Source organism: Lagopus muta, chromosome 4 (assembly GCF_023343835.1).
Source record: "Lagopus muta isolate bLagMut1 chromosome 4, bLagMut1 primary, whole genome shotgun sequence".
NCBI lineage: Eukaryota > Metazoa > Chordata > Aves > Galliformes > Phasianidae > Lagopus > Lagopus muta.
In genome coordinates, this window is record NC_064436.1 from 27,707,854 (window position 1) to 27,725,458 (window position 17,605).

Consider the following 17,605-nt stretch of genomic DNA (forward strand, 5'->3'; position numbering starts at 1 on the left):
GAATCAGAGTTTAAAAAGCCAAATAGGCAAAATATGCCAAGAATCAAAATTAAAATGGCCAAGTGCCTTACTTGCCTTACTAAGAATCAGGATGAGGTCCACTTCTAAAGAAAAGATCAGTCTGGTCTAGTACCAGATCTGGAGGTTGGTGGTCCTGCCTGTGTCAGGGGGTTGAAACTTGATGGCCCTTGGGGTCCCTTCCAACTCCAGCCATTCTATGGTTGGTCTCTGTGAGATTTCATATGGGAATCTATAGGTGAGGGAGGTGATATTCGCCTCCTTGAGGAACAAAAGGCTAAAGAATATGTGATATCTTTGAGAAGTGTTTTGTCTTTTCTCTGCAGGTACGTTGTACGTGCACGCTTACCGCTGGATGGACCTGTACACTGGTACCAACCTGGAGATTGGGTGTACCCGACAACATAGCTAGATGAAGAGAAGTGGAGAGGACCCTTCCAGATCTAATTCACCACCCACGCAGCAGTCAGACTCAATGGAGTCAGCCTATGTATTCATTACAGTAGAGTCAAGCCACTTGCAACATCAGGATAGACTGTCAAGAAAGAAGGACCATTGCATTTGCAATTAACTCAGGCTGTGTAAGACTAGGTTCTATGTTTCTTATAATGATAAGTAATGCATTTATTTAAAGTGAGGGAATTAATATGAAAGTGAAAATCTGGTTTTAACATTAATACAAGGGTTTGGTGGGATGTGCAATGTCACTAGCATCTGCATAGTGGTAATTATAAGAGGTAGAGGACTCTGTAGAAGATGTATTAAAAGGTATTTTGAAAGAAATATGTAAAAGTAATTAGAAGAACTAACTACTTCCCAAGGGGTCAATTGATACCTGGCAATTAATTAACCACAGGCCCTTTACAAGGACCCCATACTAACACAGAGCATGCATAATATTAGATTTTAATATAGCAATTCTTGAAATAGGCAGGCACTCCACGGAAAATGTATGAATATTCACACATGTTCAATATATATAATCTGCATGCTTTTAGCTCCTGGCTATGCACGTTAGGTGGATCCCGTGCATCTGGTCACAGTAACAAATGCCTGCTTTTTAATGCTACATTAGCATTAATGAGTTTTATTCCTGATTTCAGTGACAGAACTGGTGTTATTAATTGCCTTTCCCTTCCACCTTCCCTTCCCCCCCCCCCCAAACAAGTATGAGGGCAAGACATTACATGGATATATAAGGCATCTTTAGATATGCAGTGAGACAACTCAGACACTAGGCAAAACTATCATCTCTGGATACTGTCTGCGTCTCCCATTTTATTTAAGTATCTTTCAGCTGCTGCCATGAACGCAGGATCTCTGTTTTCAGCTGGCAGGAGCTGACACAGCAGAAATAGCTGTCAAATATGATAGAGTTTCTCCCTTCTAATGCTCCTTCTTGCACCGTTCTTAGAACAGTTTAGAGTACCAATAGAAGAAATGAAGACAAACAGACATCAAAGATACTGCGCAAGGTCAGTCAGCACCGAGAAGAGCCATCCATCCTTCTATATCTGATGCAAAGTGCCACATCTTAGCTCTGTGTTCTTTTTCTAAAACTACTGGAATTTGAAGAGGTTTTAAAACACCAGTACATTATTTGAATAATAGTGCTTATATCCAGGGTAGGGTTCAAGGCATGTATGCCACCCAAAACAACTGGTCTGTCCCAGAGAAAGAGAAATAGTACACTTCTGAAACAGGGAAGAAAAGTCTGACTTCCACTAACTTCAGTCTTCTTTTGCAAGGGGAACTTCCCACTGAGAATCTAAACATGCATCAGATGTCTAGAAACAGTAAATCATTTAAGGTTTTAACCGGGAAAATAGTTCAGCAACCCTTAGGAACTATTACATTTTCACATTATTGCCATTAAAAAATCCACATCTTCTCAGTGTTTGCATAAGCAAAGTGGTTTGCCTCAGGTGAATGCAGGTCTGCTGAAGAATGTGGTACCCACTCTGTGCTGGTGCTCTCTGTTCCAAGGCATGCAACTCTGCCAATACTGCAGAAATTTGAGAATGCTTTTCTCTGAGGCAGTAGTGTTTAAAATTTCACCCCATCCATTAGATTGCTCCAGAATTAGCCTTGTAAGTACATCCGAGTTCTATGGCATAGTGTTGCAGTAAAAGCCAGTCTCTGAGATGAGGGACTCTGACAGTTTATTTATAGTTCAGAAGGTCAAACAGTTGCCTTAATTGGAAAACATCGCTCACCAGTCTCTGAGCATATTGATGTACTTTGCATTCGATGCCATTAGTTACTTGTGTGAGTTTCTAATATCACCTTTGTTAATAAGATACATTCTCCATAATGGGCTGCCTGCAGGTTCCAAGAGCCATTTATATGCTAAGTTTGACAAGTTTGATGATGCTAAACCCATGCTGAAAGCAATAGCTGTCAGAACTGTACCTGGGTGCCAGGCAGAAGTCTGTGACCTTCAAACTGTTTTGGGATGGGATGTGCTAAATCCCAGTTGTATGGTATGTGACCAGGCAAAGGTATTTCTTCAAATTTGTCTTGAATTCCTGCCAGAAAAGTTGTATATAAACCACACAGCAAAAGTTTGATGGACTTGGCTTGTAGTAGAAGGAAGGTGAAATAAAGTCACAGAATCACAGAATTGCAGGGGTTGGAAGGGACCTCAAGAGATCATTGAATGCAGCCCCCTGCCAAAGCAGGTGCCCTGCAACAGGTCACACAGGTTGGTGTCCTTACAAGTCTTGAATATCTCCAGAGAAGGAGAAGTCAAAGTGCTCCCAACAAGCGCAAATTAAAGCATACAATAGCAAACACACTGAGTGATTTGACCTAAGGATCTCTCATCCATACAGCTGCAGACTAGAAAAAAAGAAATCCTCTCCTCAAAGCAAAGGAAACTATCTTATTAAGTCTAAAAATTCCCTCTTGGTTTTACTTCTGCTGTTCCCAACCTCTCCCTTGCCTGCGGTTGTTGCTGAAAATGACCTTGTCAAATTTTACATGTAGCATGGCCCAGTAGACACATGATCTTAACCATAGGAAGAAGGCAGAATGTTAATATTCATTGTTTGAATCTAACTCCTCCCTACCATTTTGCCTATCCAAAACAAATTATGAATGAATACATGGCCATATCCTCATCCTTACATGAGGCCTACAACCCCTCCAAGACTCACAGCCACATGGTGACTACTAGCCATTTGACAAACATGGCACTGCCCTCTACAACAAACCTAAAAGAGGAACTAACCATTGTAATTGTGCTGTTTCACTGATTTGCCTTCACAATTGTTCTAACTGGAATTTCAGCCCTGCTGAGTGCCACTTATGCTTTATATATATTACTAGTAACCCAATGAAGCACCCTACCAGCCCACATCACATCCATCCAAAACTCTGTCATTTATCATAAGCTTCATAAATCCTCCTAACCTTAAAAATAGACCTACACTCAGTACTATTTTTTCCAATTGCGTAATTTGTAACTTGATCTATCCTGGAATTTGTAACACGATGCATAGCCTCAGAACCAAGTATCAGATTCTTCACCTGTCTTCCTTACTTCCTAATTGCCACACTAATGCTAACCATTGCAAACAGCATATACCTTCTTTTGTAAGCTGAGAGAAATTATGTCATTCCTATTTATTGGCTAATGACAACAACAAGCCAAAGCTAACACAGCAGCATTACAAGTTGTAATCTACTACCAGATTGGAGATATATAAGGCAATGTAGTGTAACACAAAATAAAGATAAGCATGTGATTTTTTAACATTTGAATTCAGTACTGTGCAGTACGAAAGTATAAAGGATCAAAGTAGAGTAAATCAATTTAAGAAGGTAAGTGGTTTTAGTTAGTTTAAAATGGCAGGCTGCAGTATTTATTTGATAAAAAGTTATTTGAAGTATTTGACAGAAAGTCATAGAAATAAAAAAGCTAGGCATAACTGTTTTTAAAACAGCATAACTATATAAAATGGGAAGAAGGGAGACTGAGATTGTACTGTTAACGTTTTCATGAAAAAACAAAATGCCAAAATTAAACAAGCAAACTCTAGTGGAGGAAATAGAAACCCTATTTTCTGAAGACTGTGCAGTGAGACATAATGGTTGTATAACTTCTAAAAGTTTATAATTTAGTGATGCAGGCTCAGAATAAGAGAATTCAATAGCAAAATGAGTCAACACTTAAACCTAAATTGTAATTTATACGAGACTCTCTTCTCACACAAATCAAATTTGGAAGCAGAATAATGTCTTCTGATAGCGAGGCAGTATTGCTGAATGTGCTGGGTGGCAGTTTGCAATACACAGTCATTTGAAATTACATTTATAAAATAAATGTTCAATTCAGAACAATTTTTTGCCTACTTACTGGCACATAATACAAAATTGTTGCTATACTATATATTTCTTCATATAAGGCATTGCAACATGCAGACAGTAATGAAAAATGGAGGCAACAGAAAGTTCTCTTGCAAATGAAAGCAAGAATGTAACTGTTCCTTCCTGCTTCCCACCAGGGAATGGTGGCTTCCAAAACACTGGAAAACAAGGCCGTTGGTGAGAAAGACTCAGAATTGACTCCATGTGTTTAAAAAAAAAAACAAACACCACAAACCAAAGCCAAGAGTAGTCACTCCCTGGCATGTGCACTGTGCCCAATGCTTCTGGGAGGACAGTCACATGGGCCTACACATCACTGTCTCTCTCCTTCATTCTGCATCTGCTGGGACAGATACCACAAAGATGCTGCTATGTACTGAAGCTCTGCTCTTCCAGTGGATCTCAGCAGAACACACGCTGAAATTTCTCATAACTAATATACTCTCCTCACTGCTCAGAAGCCCTGCTCACAGAATCACATAACAGTTTGGACTGAAAGGGACCATAAAGCCCACTCAGGCCCAACACCCTGCCATGGCCTGGCTGCCCCCACCAGCTCAAGCTACCCAGGGCTCCATCCAACCTGCCCTTGAGCACCTCCAGGGATAGGGTGGGGCATCCCACATACACAGCTTCTCTGGACAGCAGTGCTAAGGCCTTACTGCCCTCTGAGTAAGGAATTGCCTCCTAACATCTAACCTGATTCACCAGTTATTCAGTTCAAAACTATCACTCCTTGTCCTATCATTATTGCTGCAGACTGGCTGAGTGTGCACTCAGCCCCACTGTCCATGTCAACAAGAGATGTTCAGTAGTGCTAGTCCCAACACAGACTCCTGTTACGTTCCTCCACCTAGACATCAAACCACTGACTGCAGATCTTTGAGCACTACCATCCAGCTGATTTGGTCTGCAGCTGCTAGTATTTTTTGTGTATCCCCAGTAAGTTCATGATCCATACCGAGACATTCAGATTTAGATTAAGCGTTGCAATGCAAATCTAGGACATTAGTTAAACTGAATTTGTGTATGAAATTAAATAGCACTAAGGACACTGTTTTGAGTTATTAAGAACTTTTACTTTCAAAGTTACCTGAAGCTACCACATAATCTTCAGGAGCATGCACCACAGTGCTGCAGGAACCATGAACCGTTTTAGCTAAACTTCAGAATAGCATAGCATACGCATAGCATAGTTCAGTTGGAAAAGACCTTGAGACATAGTCCAACTGTCTGATCTCACCAGGGCTAAACAAGAGTTAAAAATTAATGAAAGCATCATCCAAAAGCCTCTTGAGCAGTGATACACATGGGACATCAACCACCTCTCTAAGAAGCCTGTTCCAGTGTCTGATCGCACTCACAGCAAAGACATTTTTCCTGATGTCCACTCCACCCCTCCCATGGCACAGCTTGTGCTGTTCCCATCCAATTTCTAGGAGTAGAGCCAGGTAACTCTCTCTCCATTCCCCTCCCCAGGGAGATGCAGAGAGGTCACCTCTTGGCCTCCCCTTCTCCAGACTGGACAGTCCAAGTGTCCTCAGTCTCTCCTCAGCACATGCCTTCCAACCCTGTTACCAGCTTTGTTACTCTCCTTTGGATGCTTTTGAGGACCTTACCATCCTTTTTGTATTGTGGAGCCCAGAACTGCACACAGCACTCAGGGTGAGACCACACCATTGCTAGAGGTACGGCGGGATAATCAGCTCTTCTGGCCAGCTGGCCATGCTATGTTTATTGCACCTCCAAGGGAGGTTTACCCATTTGGCTGCCAGGGCACACTGCTGGCTCAACAGTGAGCCTGCTGTCACCAGCACCCCCAGGAACCTTCCTGTTGAGCTGCTCTCCAGCCACTCCTTTCCCAACTGTGCCTGGGTCTGACATTGCTCTGTCCCAGGAGTAAAACTCAGCATATTTCCTTCATTGAACTTCATGCCATTGATAAATGCCCAGTGCTCCAATCTATCTAGATCGCTCTGCAAGACCTCTTGCCCCTCGAGGGAGTCAGTAGGACCTTTCAGTTTAGCATCATCAGTAAATTCACTGAGGATGCACTTAACTCCTACACCCAGATCGCTGACAACAACATTGAACAAACTGGCCCTAGACTTGCACTATCATCTTCCAGATAGACATAGACCAATTCACTGTAAATTTCAGAACTCCACTAGCACAGTTTACTCCCCAGCACAGCATACATCTGTTTGTCTCACCATTGGACAGTGTAATGCTATTATGTTTACAAAAGTACAGCAATAATAGTAGAGTGGCACAATCCTAAGCTGCAGCAAATGAGAACAAGCCCAAGTACAGCAGCTGTGGACACAGAAATGAAGGAAAACTGCTTACCTTTAAAAGGCCTCAGGTAGGCATGGATCTCCAGAGAAATATCCTCGTCTCCTCTGCCAACCCTTAAATGAGGAGTGAGAAGGGGTGGATCCTGACTACATTCCTTCTGGTCACTTAGCTGCAGTACATGCACCTGAGCTCCTTTGGGTTGGCCCTGCCTTCCCACCAGGTGTTCAATCACTGCTTCAGGCCATGACTCAGCATTTCCACAACAGACAGGTTGTCCAGAAGGATGCCATGAAGGACAGTATCAAAGGCCTTACTAAAATCCAGAAAGATTATGTCCGCTGTCTTCCATTCATCTGCAAAGCAGGTGACCTTATCGTAGAAGGAAATAAAATTACTAAGGCAGGACTTGCTCTTAATGAGCCCATGTTGACTATGCCTCATAATAGCTCTGTTCTTCAAACGTCTTTCAATACCCCCAGCACAATATTCTTTGTATTTTTTATAAAGACTGAGGTTAGCAAAACAGGTCTGTGGTTTCCTGAGTCTTCTGTATCTTTTGTAGTTGTTTATAGCACTGGCTAGCTTCCAGTCAGCAGGGATGTTCCCAGACTACCAAGACCTTGGTAATTTGTTGAGAGGGGTCCAGCTATAACATTCATTAATTCCTTTACTCTGAAATGAATACCATCAAGCCTCATGGACTTAAGAACATTAAGCTGGTGCAGATGGTCCCTCACAATTGGGTGACCACAAGTATGTAAGTCTCTGCTCCCCTTGGCTGCAATTTAGCAAAATGATTCACCAGACTTCCCTCAAAATAAAAAGTTTCATGTTACCTTGTCCTCCAGGGGGCACTGCCTTCACTGTGACCTTTCAGTGAAACCCTGGTGCCTTCCCCCCTAAATTCTTACTTATGGGATGAGCTAAGCTGGGCCTTGAGTTAGGTCCATACTTTTCAGGTGCCACTATGGAAGAAAAGATAAGACAGGCACCTGAGTGTTTTGCTGGATTTTCCTAGACTCTACAGTTTGTTTCTTTCTGTTTCAAACAAGAGTGAAGTATGTGGAAGCTTCAGGAAATGGCTCCTGAAGTCAAGATCTACTTTCTCAGGCTTTACATTAAATGAATCAGTGAGTGGCAAACTGCTGAGACTACAGCTCAGGATTCTTAACTCTTTCAAGTGCTTTATCCATCTGTCTTCACCGCCTGCCACGGTTAATTTTTAACATCTGCAAAGCTGTAATGAAATCATTTACATGCTTACAACAAAATGTACTGTTTGCTGGATTCTGCCAGTGTTGCTTAAATTTTACTTATACAGCTAAACTGCAGAAAAAAGTGTCTCAGGCAATATAGAGAACAGGTGACACTTGATAGCCACAGTTATCATATTTGGATTCTTTTTTTATTGAGAACAACACTTCAAGGACAGATGGATTATTACCTTTCCACAAAAGTACCCACATTTCTGCTGAGTAACCTTCTTATCATCTCCTTTTATTACTGAATCTTAATGAGATAGTAATATAAAACATAATTAATTTTATCATCATTTTAAAATTAATGTGATAATCAAAGTAGAATTCCATCTGCAGAGCCCATTTTGGATCTTTGGTCTTCTAAAAATTCCCCAGAGTGCCCACCCCACTACCAAAGCTGATGATAAATCTGGGGATAACATTTCTGGACAACAGAGTGAGAATGATACTCTTGTCAATAGGATGCCAAGCAGTTAGCAGGCAGTAAAAACTAACCAAGCTCTTATAACCAACAGTAGAGAATGATGGCTTTGCATTTAATGGACTGGATAGGAAGCCTAAGATCACAACTCAGTTTGTCTCTTAAGTGTACTCAGCACCTATACAACACATACACCCCTTACAGGCCTATGATTGCACACAGTCAAGAAGCAATGGCTTATGAAAGTGACTGTAGCTAATGAATTTCACTTCACAGCCCAGGGGCACACACGTGGGCTGCTACTCACTCCTAGTGTTGAACAGTGCTTTATTAAAATCCCATGACTTGATCATATGCAGCCCACATGCTCATGCCCCATTTCTGAGATCAGTAGCCTTGGAGAACTAGGTCTGTAGCCCCAAAATCAGAAATTATTTGATGACTCCTCAGAACTTAGCAGTTGAACCAGCTGCACTTGCACACATGAAGGAAGTGACTTTGTGAACCCCTGTCAGTGATGCCTGAAGTCATCTTTGCCTTTGTTTCCTAGCTATAGAATACAATCAGGAACATAGATCAGTGTAGGCTGTGAAGCCCTTTACCTGTTTCATCCTTTGAAGCTCCAGTCCTGCAGCACACACACACACACAACTTAATCACTGTGAGTGGAGCTGCACTGGGAATGAAGTTGGCAAGTTCATGCTTACAAGGTCATGGACTAATAAATATTTGGGATGAGATTTATTCCCCAGTCAAGGGCCCAAATGGCGCACAGGCAGCAGATCCTTTTTTCTCCATCATGAAAGCATGTAGTAATAATAATGAAAAGTTCTATCCTTTGTCATTTCACAGAACTGTCATATTTCACATCTGGTACCATGTTTGGCTTTTCTGTTAATTCATGATATCCATAGAAATGCAGACTTGGAAGACGGATTGGCCATTTTTATAATTATACAATTATACAGTGTTATACAATTGCTAATCAAGAGAAAGGAAAAGAGACCTGCTTTGCAGAGCTCTGGATTTCTAACATGCAATTGGCCCAACGGAACATGGACGTTTCAATCAATAGCACACTTATTTACATGGACTGATGTAATCCAGACAGGCAAAAAGAAGCATGAAAGACTAAGTAGCTAAGCACTGCTGCCCTGTTTTTATTTCAGTTCCTTTCCACAAGGCTGCACAGCACTATTATCAGGTGAGAGGCGCTGAGCGGCATCTCATGTATTATTTAAGAGAAACCACAGCTGTTTTAGAAGGTAAAAGGGTGCAATGTCAAGTGAGTATTATCCGTTATTTTCACTTGAGCTGAGAAATGTTTTAGCACCGTTTCCTCTCTACAGGGAAACCTGGCTAGTGGGTCACTTCTCACTCCTATCGCTGAGAGCTGCTTTAATGAGTGCTAGCTCCCCGCTGATTATTGATTCCATCTGGCTCAATGAACAGGAATAAGTAGTTCCTAATTTGTTGTGACATTGCATAGATGTGTTTATTTATTAAAGGAGAGAGCTCTGGCAGCATGCATCCCATTCAGCACCAGTACCACAAGCTTGGTATTGGCAGGAGAGAAGCAGATCTCCGCCACTGAGTGGCAGGCCACGCCAGGTAGCCAGCATGGTGAGATGCTCGCAGTTACTGCCTCTCAGCAATCGTCAGTCTCTAGCCTCCCTCTCTCACATCTGATCACATCTGTCACCAAAGACATTTCCCATGTCAAACTCTTTTGTCCCACTCACTGAGGTCCTTGTCCCTGGCACTATAGCTGCATTTGTGTGACTCAGTGCCCAGGAACACTCTGATGCTACTATGATCATATTACCCGACAGCCCGAACTAATTCAGGTATAGCCATACAGCCCTCCAGCGTGCTAGGAGACTATGTGGTCACTTTTAGGACCTAAAAGTCACTGCTATGTCACTACTTAGACATCTTGACATTGAATGTCTTGACACTAATTTCAAGTTCACAGAAAAGCAAGATCAGTCTGAGACCAGTTCAAGGTTGCAAGGGGTAGTTTACCCCAGGTTAAAACAGATTTGTCTTCAGGAAACCCATGTTCCACCTTAATGTGTGTTACCTGTGGGAGGAAACTCCACACTATAGCTAACCTACTGATAAGGTGAGGTCTAAATTGTTCCTTTTTCCTTATCTGCGTGCTTTATCCATGGACATTCAACTGTTCAGGCCAGGGAAAGTCTCTCACTCCTTGTTCAAGCCAAAACTTTTTCCTATGACAACATCTGGGGCCTTTAGGCACCTCTGTTACAGAAATAATAGCAACAAATTTCATCCAGAGGTAAAAGGCAAAGAATTATGTACAGTTTTCCTGAAAGCACTGTGATATGCTGCAAAGACATTTTTTGCCCTACTGTAATGAAACAAAAAATGGTACAACACTGAATCCCAAATGTGCTCTTCTTTCAGTAATGTAATATTACAGAACTCTGGCAAGGCAACTGATGTTTCTTTCCTCTCATTTATTTTCTCTAAAGATAGTTACTCAGCTCTGTGAGTTGGAACTGAATGTTCTCTACTGATGATTAAATAACCCAATTAGTCCTAGGTTTTAATCACTAAATATTCTTGTTGGAGTATATTTGGAATACATTCTTATAATTCTATTGGCAATTTCACAGGCAACAAAGAAGAAAGTTGGAAGACAGGGTTTGCCTTCTGTCTATACCCAACAGTATTGTGTTTTCTGACAGCTGTAGGCCCTTCATTCCCAGAAATTACTCTACTTTGTCATTCTTACTCCAGGGAGGGAGAAGTTGTGTCAGAAATCTAAGCATGAAATAGAGCATTTCAATGGACAAAGCAATTCCAGGAGGGAATTCTGCACTGAATGAGTCATCACCTCTACAGTTCACAGCTTGTATATGTGTATAAATAAGTGCACAATCCAGGAAAAAGGATGCCTCTTGTACCTCACTAAGAGCATGCATATTAAGATCCTCATCAGACCCTCTGCTCTCACACATGGGACTAGCCTACTCTCAGCTGCTTTGTTCAGAAAATCTTGTGAACAGAGTTTTGTTAGTGAGATTCTTGACATCGTCTACAACAGTATCTGATAGTACCAACTCTATTAGCCTAACTTTAACTGAATGCAAAGGATACCACATAAACAAGAAAGCACCTAGAAATGCTGGGAGTCAGACACACTTGTCTTCCTTTCTCATTACCAATCAATGCCCTTGTCACATTGTTTGGGTCAGGAAGGACAAGCTTGCTCCTTTCCCTCATCCCTACCTATGGGATCTAAGAGAAGAAAGGAGAGCACAGCAGTGTTTACGCTTACCCCAGGCCACTCTGAGGCCCTGAGAGGGCAAAGTTTTCTCCCAGTCATCTAGGCTTGATGCTGAGACCCATCACACACACTGAGTTGTTACTCCAGGGCATGGAAACTAGCACATGAATGCAACTCCTGAGTTGCAGATGAACTTGTGCAAGTACTCAATGAAGCAAAGCGATCTTACTTGCACATCCGATACGCACCAGAGAAAAATAATTCAGTCAAAGCAAAATCAACAGGGGTTTACAATAATTCTGGATTAAAATTTGTGATTTTTAAACAGACGTATCTGATGCAACGAGAACAAAAGGTAACACGCATTCATTAAGTCACATACAGAATCAAAAGTAATGTCTTTCGACTCAGTAATAAATCAGAACTGACAGTTAATAAAGTCAGTCTCACAGTGTTTCTCATTTGATCATGGTCACAGTGCTTCAGGAAAGCTGCTAGATGTTTTGCAGTCACTTGTGTGTTTAGATATCAGTGGCTGCGTTTTCTCTTTTTTTAACTGCAATCTCGCCTGTTTTGTTACTTTTTTCCAATGGTTACATTTGACTGAAAAAAGGAACTGCCATCCAACACACTGAGATTTCAGAATTCTTTAAGTTGGGGTTAGAATAAGACATCTTAGAATCACCTGCAAACAAAACACTGAGAAATATTTTTTTCATACATTTTCTTTCTTCCTTCATTTCAATGAAGTTGGAACTGGTAATCTATACTTGCATTATGTTACACAGTCAAAATAGAAAATAGGAAATAGATGCCTGGACCTTGCTGAAATTAAACATTGCATCTTTCTGTTAGAAAGACTTAACAATAATTATCCACTGAGAATTTGACCAAAAATGACATGTATCTGTCTGATATTTTCATTCTGTAGCATTGGCATTTTCCAGTTTCAACAAGTAACCTTTGGAAATTTTGAACTAGCCTTATCTAGCAAGTTAAGCTGCATTGTCATTACTATGTGGGGCTCTGTCATTTGTTCACAGGAAGCAGTACCTGCAGAACTTATCTTTGAATTTAGAAGGCAGGATTGTGCATCGCAGTATGAAGTATTCATGAAAGCAGAAGAGAAATAGGGGGGACAAAAACACAACACGCATATTCAGGCACAACATAACAGAAGCAGAGTGCAATGGAACGCAGAATAAACTGTTGATATGAAAATGTGTTGCCCTATCTATAAAAATGTTTACAACTTGTGAGGCCATCAGTAGATAACACAAGAAGTGTAGGAGCTTTTTGTCTAGAAACTTGCTTGCCTGTGATTTGGTGTGTGATGCTCAATGCTGCAGGCAGATGTGTAGAGGATTTTAGAGTGTTAGGGACACAAATATATGGTAATTGTGGTTTCTCTGTTGTAATACAATTGAACAAAATTGTCTAATATTTGGGAGAGCACTTCTGAGACATCTCTGGTACTTGCACAGAAGCCATTTGATTTCATGTTTATGGCTATGCATATATATACATATCTGTGGCTCCTGGTGACTTTCTTGTTCAGACTGAACCACAACAGATTCCCTTTCTCTGTAACTACAGCGCTTGAAGCCTCATTTGAAACCTTACATCAAGTATAGAAAGATATTAAGACAGCTTCCACTAAACTGTTTTCCACTAAATCAACATCCAGGAATACTGTCAACCGCACAGACTGTGCTCCAGCACTGGAGATGGATGTGGAAGGGATCTGCTTTCCTACCTCTCTCCAGCCAAGAAATAGGAGGGGCAGAGAAGCTGCATGGGGCCACAGGTTCCCCAGAGAGTCTCATGAACTTTCTTCTTCCCTGTCCCCTTGTCAGAATTTCCTCTATTGCTACTACACTTAGTGGCATTAGGATCTTTGAGCTATTTAGCCATTGGCTATTTATATCCTTGTTATGAAAGATTCAAATGATGTTGCCAGTGTCACCTTTATAGCACTGTCCCCAAGGTCCTTCAGTGCCCTGACACAGGAGTACCGAAGCAGAGTCATGAAATAGTTAAACCCAAATTATGAGGTTATCTCCACTAACTTCAGGGTACAATCCTACACTTACAGGCTAAATAAGTTCCCATGCAATTCCTGTGCTGCAAACTGAATCTTAACATTATCATTATTTATTATAACAGTTTAAAATGTACAGGAATTGTTAAAATTCTTTTTTTTTCCCTCTGGAAAATGCACTGTAAAGAGATTTATGTATAAATAAGGAAGCACTGCAAAGAGATTATGTATAAATCTAAATACAGGGAACAATATATTAAAATGTCAGTATGACTTTTCCTAAGATTGTGTAGCAGGAATCTTTTTCAAGGATACTCACTTCAAAGGGCTGTATGAGTTTGACTCACACTTCTCTTTTTCTAGTTTTATGCCATTCATATCAGAATACACTATAAATGCAATAAAACTTTGCAGCTAAAGAAGTATAAACATATTTGAGGAGTATTTGTATATATTTATATTAATGACTTGCGTATATAGTGCCACATTTATTGCATTCAGGATCAAAATATTCTCCTGCTCTTTTTTTTTTTTTTCTTTTTTTCTTTTTTCTTTTTTTTCCAAAATGCATCCTACATTGCTCTTCATTCAGCCCCTGTTCAGGAGAAGCATCCCTGACCAAAGCACTCATGACCACAGTTCCAACATCTGCAACTTTGCACAGATAGGTAAAGGTTCATTCTTTTTTGGAGTACCCACTCATTTGTCACAATGCTTATCTCACCACTGTCAGCACACATGCAATATCCATGCTACACACAGAGGATAAATGAGCATAAGAGTCCAGAAGTTTGCTAGATAACAACAGGAGAGGGGAAACTGGGAATGCATGGTTACCAGATGGTGAGAATTGCTGATGATTGAAATGGGGACTCTTCCCTACCAGAACTGTAGACCATCTTGGAGGAGGTGTTGCCCTCCCACTAATATGTAACGTGGTGGGAGACCAAAGTTCAGAAGTTGGTGAGTAAAGCAGCCACTGGGCAGCTAAACATGGTCACCTGCCCTCCTTCACCCTGAGCAGGATTATGTTCCATAAAACCTTCTCTCAACTTGTGTTAAAATCCCTGGGCTGCAAGACTCTTATTCCCTATGAATTAGGGATATAAAAATGTGACCTCTAGTCATTTCTCCGTTACAGCATAGAAGTTTTCATACCATGTCTGTTTGAATAGATTCCACTGTATTGCATGATTGCAAGATTATACATAAATACCGTTCATACTCTTCTTCTCTTGCCTTTTTTTCCTTTTTCATCCCTGTACTGTTGTCTTTTGACTCTTTCTGTATTATCTGAACATGATGGCTCTTGCTTGTGTGATAATGCAAGTATTAAAAGATAGCAACAATGATAATAATGTTATCAGCATTGCTAGTTATTTAACATTACTGCAGTTTTCCAGATTTCAAACCTGCGAAAGATCCTGCCTACACATATAGAAGTACTGCTTGTATCCCTTTGACCAGAACTTAATTGTGCTTGTGTCTTGCATGGGTTTATCTTAACTAGCTATTTTCAAGGACAAGGTTACAATTACCTAGATCTTTAAAGCATTCTTAAAAATAATGCTGACTGAATAAGCTAGTGATAAGGTCAATTAGAGCTCAATTTGATTAGGTCAGACCACAGGCTGTCGTGCTTTCTACTGTATCACCACATACATGCTTGGTGAAAGTGCACTTAAGAGCTGTAACTCCAGTTTTATGTCTCTTAGGGGCTTCCTTTGCAAACTCCAACATCACCTCAAGTTCATGGAAATGCGGTTCTGTTTTTTAGGAATCTTCACTAGCAAGATCAAAGGACGGACTTAAAGATAAAGAGGTCAGAAAAGAGAACATGGGACAAACTTGAGAAAACCATTCAGAGAGAAAGCAACACTGAAAGTTCCATGAGACTCTTAATGCCTGAGCTGATAGCATCTTCTTATATTAACCCCTCTTATGTTCCAATGTTGGAAGAGTCAAAAATCAGAGAGGTAATTCCCTGGTAGTGGGTCAGGTTGTTGTAGTGATCTTACTTTCTCCCCTGAAAAGGTAAGTTCTGCTTTTGCCTTACTCTTCTGAAAGTCATTTTTTGAATGACAGTATCCTGTTGAAACATGTTTTCTCTTTGTCTTGCCTGGAGATATGACACATGCCCTTAGGTACTGTAGTTAGGTTGGAGCAGTTCTTCATACTCAACACGCTGTCCAATAGAGCATACCTGCCAGCTAATTATTCAGTGGGCATAACATACACATAACATTCCTCCATCTGGAAAAGAACTTCATTTTAACTATAATGGCATCAAAGTGACTTGAAAAACTTCTCAGTTGAAGTCTGGCCTCCAGAAGCAGCTTTCTTCCCATCTGAAGATGAACAGCAGACTCTCGGCTGTCCCACAGGGATGTATAGTTAGTGGCAGTCCCTTGCCAGGTAAAAGAGATGTACTCTGCAGAATTACCTTCAGACTGAGACACTTCTGCTGTTTTCAAAGTGCAAATCCAAATATGAAGATGTCAAGAAACTGACCAGGAAGGAAGCCAGAAAAACATCTGAAAGGAGACTAAAGAAGACAGTCTGCAAGACCATTGTTTCCCTTAGTACAGCCTACTAGTGGAATTCCAGAAGAGAAAAAGAAGATAAAAGATGCTTCCTTCACTCAGTAGAGGCCAAAGAAGTGACTGTAGAATGCCTATGGGAAGTTAGCTATCACCCTTTCATCTGAGCTGCAGGAGTAACTTTGTAACTGCTGACAGAAACAAAAATATGTTAATGCAAAAACATGTTCTACCAGTGACTCATATTTTGGCTTCCTTTAGTACATACTTATCACTTGTTTGTGTTTAGGGTCAATAGATCATTGGTAACTGGTATTTTTTATAGTTCTGTCAAAGCAATCTCCTGAATATCACACAGACTAAAACCTAAAGGTCACTGAGCACATGCCTGAAAAAGATGCTGCCCAAAATGCTTAAATGATACCAGAAACAAGCCAGAATCCAAAAAAAAAAAAGATAGTTATGAAATTGTATCTTGTCCTGCCTTCTCTGCCTACAAACATCCCCTCTTCAGTTTCTGAATCATTTGACTTGTATTATGTAATTTAAAGACAATTGAGTATACAGAGAAATAGAAAGTTCAGTTTTTTACCATGGATCTGAAGTTTGGGATTACCAGCACTCTCAGTGATTTTTGAGTTCTCAAAATAGGGGAAGAGAGGAAAATATTGGCAGGGGGAGCAGTTGCAAGTAAAGGTTAGAAAACTTCTTCGAAGCTTATCCATATTTCATCCATGGATCAACATCCCTTTGAACACAGAATCTATCGGGACTGCCAGATTTGCAAGGGTTTCATGAGGGCACTGCTTTTACCAAAAGAACAAAAGGCATCATTCAGATCAATACAGGCACCATGGCACATACATGAATATCGTATCTGTATACATACAGGCAGCTCAGTAACCACTTGCAGAAACACTTTCCTAACAAGGGAGGCTTGAATTTTAGAACCACAGAATCATTAAGGTTGGAAAAGACTTTTAAGATCGTGTAATTCAAGTACCAACCCATCCCCACCATGCCTACTGCCTCAGTGCTGTATCTCCATGTTTCTCGAACACCTCCAGGGATAGTGACTCCTCCACCTCCCTGGGCAGCCTGTGCCAATGCCTCACCACTCTTTCTGAGATGAAATTTTTCCTAATATCTAACCTGACCCTCTCCTAGGTGCAGCTCAAGGCTTTTTTGTCCTGTAGCTGTTACCCAGGAGAAGAAGACAACATCCACCTCACTATAGCCTCCTTTCAGGCAGTTGTAGAGAGATATAAGGTCTCCCACAAGCCTCCTGTTCTTGACAGTATACAATCTGTATCAGCAATCTGTCACACACATGGAGAAAAATGATGCCACAGTGGCATCACATCATCACATATGAGGTTTTTATGTTTTCTCTTTTGTGCG

General features: G+C 40.8%; 1 protein-coding gene across 13 annotated transcripts in view; it reads left to right on the top strand.

Annotated features, from left to right (window-relative positions):
• LOC125692373 (uncharacterized) overlaps positions 1-15,736 on the top strand; it is a 201,553-nt gene extending 185,817 nt beyond the window's left edge. For 11 of the 13 annotated variants that reach the window (XR_007376617.1, XR_007376615.1, XR_007376613.1 and 8 more), the window contains one exon: positions 345-15,420. The gene's annotated coding sequence lies outside the window, so the exon portion shown is untranslated. Of the gene's footprint in view, positions 1-323; positions 15,421-15,441 lie in introns of those variants that run through there. The other 2 variants (XR_007376620.1, XR_007376616.1) reach the window with 2 other exon arrangements.
• Positions 15,737-17,605: the final 1,869 nt, after the last annotated feature.